The 5,000-nt window shown below is 38.9% G+C and overlaps 1 protein-coding gene across 4 annotated transcripts in view; it reads right to left on the reverse strand.

Annotated features, from left to right (window-relative positions):
- Positions 1-660, reverse strand: part of LOC125035220 — a 38,840-nt gene extending 38,180 nt beyond the window's left edge. For 2 of the 4 annotated variants that reach the window (XM_047627476.1, XM_047627473.1), the window contains exon 1: positions 577-660. The gene's annotated coding sequence lies outside the window, so the exon portion shown is untranslated. The other 2 variants (XM_047627475.1, XM_047627474.1) reach the window with 2 other exon arrangements.
- Between the last annotated feature and the right edge of the window lie 4,340 nt (positions 661-5,000).

Raw genomic sequence — 5,000 nt, forward strand, 5'->3', positions numbered from 1 at the left:
AATTGCAACTTCTCGCGCCTGGGCGGGGCGCGAACCGCCGACCCCTCAGGTGAGAGGCCGGCACGTTACCACTGTACTAGCCCGGAGGCTCCATGGCCAGCTACCTGCCTGTCATTTTACATCCCTGCCAACATGAACGCTTGTCAGAGGCTGCTTACCGAGGCCAGTAGGATGGGCCGTAAAGGAGTACAACAACCTGCCTTATGGTAAGTTGGCTGAGGCACTCAGCGCTTGTGAACCTGTCTGTGCGCGTGACCTGCCCCACACTAGGCCTCAGGAGGAGGAGGTTATGGAACAATAATAATATTAACAATAATATAGGTATTTGTTACCAAGAGCGATACATCCCCCTGAGACGAAGTCACAAAACCAGGGTATTATGCCTACAACCCCTTTAATTAGCAATTCGTGCCAAAGTACAGAAAACGCAACATTATGAAATCTGGCAGTATGGTGCTGTGGACTTTGTCTGAGCGGTGATTTGCAGCGGATACTTTCGTCTTTTCAGTGGCAAATATGAATTCATAAGTAACTGTAACTGAATCGGTATGACTCGTCGACTCATAATCTACTTACACTCATTAAATACGAAGAAGCAGTCGATAAGTGAAATCCCAGTCCACCAACAACGGAGCCATTGTTTACAATGGTTTTCTCAGGCGATCGCAGAGAACAGGGCCGTGTAAGGGGGGACTTTACTATTTGTTTTTCGGCGATGTCCCAGCGAAGCGTATGTATCGAAGCTTTGGCCGTATTGTAAAAGAGTAATGGGGTTAATACCGAAAAGAGAACATTTAATTTCTCTGATATATGTGGTGTTGGTTTCGGATAGATTAGAGTATTGTAATTCGGTCGCGGCCACACCAATGCGAAGTGAAACGCGCGGAAGGCTTGTACCGTGTAAACCAATGACCACACCGAATGCAAATTAATGGGACATGACTACACTTGCGCAAATTAATGGCACGTGACTACACCGGACGCAAACAAATGGGACGTCGCTGTAATCTCCGGACGCAAATTATTGGGACGTGGCCACACCGGACGCAAATAAATAGGACGTGGCCACATCGGACGCAAACAAATGTGATGTCGCCACACCGGACGCAAACAAATAGGACGTGGCCACATCGGACGCAAACAAATGGGACGTGGCAACTCCGGACGCAAACAAATGGGACGTGGCCACTCCGGACGCAAACAAATAGGACGTGGCCACTCCGGACGCAAACAAATAGGACGTGGCCACATCGGATGCAAACAAATGGGACGTCGCCACTCCGGACGCAAACAAATGGGACGTGGCCACTCCGGACGCAAACAAATAGGACGTGGCCAAATCGGACGCAAACAAATAGGACGTGCGTGTGTGTGAGTGTGTGCATGTGTGTGTGTATGTGTGTGTGTGTGTGTGTGTGTGTGTGCATGTTTAAATATATGTTTATATATACATATATATGTATATATGTATGTATGTATGTATGTATATACATATATATACATATACGTATACACACACACACAGATATATATATATAATACACATGAATTTATATAGATAGATTGATAGATACACACACATATATGTATATGTATAAATATAATACATATATATATATATTTTTTTTTTCATTCGTGCCATCACCGATGCGGTGTTTGACGTACTTTGCGCTAAGTTGACGTCATGTAGTTTTTTTTTTATACTCGGGTGACTGACCAATGATCCTTCCCCAGGGGAAGTAGTTTTTAGGTAATCATTGTTGGTGGTTCTCAACTCACCATCATTTCTACGATAGATAGATAGACTAACCTACTATCGTGTCTAGGTTTGATTTACCTAAAATGCAAATGCAAATGAAAATCCGCACGAGTGTACATACAAATCATCGCATGCGAGTGTGTGTGCATTAGCTAAACCACAAACACCAATATAGATATGAATATATATATACATATATATATAATTATTGGTGGAAAGTATAAGTATAATTATTCTTTATAAAAAGAAATTTAAAGCCATTCATGAGAAATGCATGATTATCGCATAATTAGTTATCTATTATAAGCAATTATTCATGATGAACATAATCACTTATGGCATAATACAGATCCATAAAGACTAGTAAAGCACTCGATTTTATGGGAATGATATGACATCATAATTAACCAATTAATACTGCTATTTATAAAACTAAACACAAAATTGTAACTCCTAATTTATCCCCAGTCTTCCCTCCCAGCTGAGCAACAGCTAATCTTTCCCTATGCATCTTATCTGCATTCTGAATGCATGGGGTTTGAAAAACCTCGGTGATAAGACGCAACACCCACCCCCAGCTGCGTACTTCGATTGAGTGACAGAACTGTCAACTTTTCCCGCCCGTGTGGCCACGTCCCATTAGTTTGCGTCCGATGTGTATATATGTGTATATATATGTATATATATATGTGTGTGTGTGTGTGTGTGTGTGTGTGTGTGTGTGTGTGTGTGTGTGTGTGTGTTTATATACATATGTGTGTGTGTGTGTGTTTCTGTGTGTGTATGTAAATAATATATATATACACATATGTCTATCTACCTACCTATCTATCTATATATATGTGTATGTGTGTGTGTTTGTTTGTGTATTTATATACATATGTGTGTGTGTGTTTCTGTGTGTGTATGTAAATAATGTATATATACACATATATCTATCTACCTACCTATCTATCTATCTATCTATCTATATATATATATATGTGTGTGTGTGTGTGTGTGTGTGTGTGTGTGTGTGTATGTGTTAGGGCTCAGTCTTACATAAGATTATAACCAAAAATTCACATTTACTCTATAAGTTCTGTCACCCTCAATTTAGTTACATTTGATGCAAGCCGATCGTCTACTTCTCAATTCTCTTGATGTTTCTTTCCTGCTATTTGTAAGCTTTGAAATAGATTGCCTTCATAGATTGTAACTTTCCAGACTCTTGAGAAGTTTAAAAGATCAGCTAATATGTATTTGCTATGTAAATAGGTGATGATTTTCAATCTTTTCTTTCTTTCTTAGCTGTGTTTTGACCTGCACTGACATCTTTGGTAGTTTAATTCTCAAAATTTTGAGTGTAGCTCTTTATATGGCTTACTATAATGATAAAAATGATATATTTATCAAGAATTAAGGCAAATGCAAAACCAAGTGGAAAGTATTGTGAGATCTGTAAGTGCTATAGATGTTCAAGTAACTCTGTTGAGAAATATTTAATTCCTTGTGAAATTTAATAATTCTGATGACTATGACAGATATTTTCCAATTCAAATATTCTTGAATGTTATATATAAAGATATTGAAGAATATGTTAAAGTCCAGCGAGGGTGTGACAGTGTTACCCCTCTCTGCGACTACCCCATATACATCAAAGAGTTTCCTGGTTCCATGTATGACTGCTGTATGTATCAGTAGCTGTTTTTTTATATATATCATAAAGAAATCAGAAGGACATCCTGGTTCTCATAACAACTACACAGTTTTAGTCAACCGCAAGGACCTGCAACTTTGCGACTACGAGTCTGCGCGCAACAAGAAGTCTCCACATCCGTACTCGTCTGGCTTTATCGTTGACAGAACCCCTCCACTCTCTTCCTATATATATATTTTATTCCTTCTATTTTTTTTCTTATATATATATATATATATATATGTATGTGTGTGTGTGTGTGTGTGTTTGTGTGTGTATGTATGGATGGGTGTATATGTATATATATACATATATATACAAATATATATGTATATATGTATATATATATACACATGTGTATATATAAACATAAGTGTATATGTGTGTGTATATATATATATATGCGTGGGTATGTTATATACATACATACATTCATACATATATATATATATATATGTGTGTGTGTGGGGGGGGGGGGTGTACCTATATACACACACGTGTGTATATATATATATATATTTTATATATGTATATATATAGAGATACATTTATGTTATATATATTTATATACACTGCCGCGATAGTCCAGTGGTTAGAGCACTGGACTCCGACCCTCGTGGTCCCGAGTTCAATTCCCCGTCGCGGCGGTCGTAAAAATGCCTGCGCTCCGACTGCTGACTCGAGTCCGATCTCACGGCGAGAAAACGACATATCGCCTACGCAGGTGTCGTTTAATTTCATGTACAGCCATGAAATTAAACATGGTCGCCAACGTCAGGATCTGATACGGCACAGAAAAAGAAAAAAGAAGAAAAAAAAAATATATATATATATATGCTTTTTTCGGCTTCTCCCCTCAGGGGTCGCCTCAGCGGAATGATTTGCATCACAGTCTTGGCTTGTTTTTACAGCCGGATGCCCTTCCTGCCGCCAACCTTTCCCATTCATTGTAGACTCCAATGTCTGTATGCGATCAAGGTGAAGTTCCTTGCCCAGGGAAACAACGCGCTGGCTGGTTAATCGAACTCTCGAATTCAGATGGTCTAAACAGTCTTTAAGTCCGATGCTCTAACCACTCTCCTGCAACGGTCTTGAACTAGATTAAACCAGTGTCACTTGTTTCGAGACAATTATATCGCAAATAGTAACGTCACTTGACTTCCATGACAATTGCTTTCTCTAATATCCTCTGGTATGTGATCTGGCAATTCGTCTCAGATTTTTTTTTCTGTTTGTTTTGTCTTTCTTTCTCAAGCAGCTACTTAATCTTTCTCAGTTATCAATGTCTATAGCATCATAATTTTCATAATAGTTAAGAGGATGATGCCAGTGATGCAATTTAGATAAGGAAGATAAAGATGTCTGTATTTTACGTGATTTTCCTTGAAGTAGCAAGTTAAGAAATGAATATGCTTCGTACACACATGCATACATATGCGTTTCTCTGTACTGTGTTTATTGGTTTGATTACGTGAATATTTTCCTTGTCCCAACTTCGGCCAATATGCAGTTTGTCTCGCTCCATATGCTGACTTCTTGAAAGGCAGCACATTCTTCATAGTG

Source organism: Penaeus chinensis, chromosome 19, assembly GCF_019202785.1.
Source record: "Penaeus chinensis breed Huanghai No. 1 chromosome 19, ASM1920278v2, whole genome shotgun sequence".
Taxonomy (NCBI): Eukaryota; Metazoa; Arthropoda; class Malacostraca; order Decapoda; family Penaeidae; genus Penaeus; species Penaeus chinensis.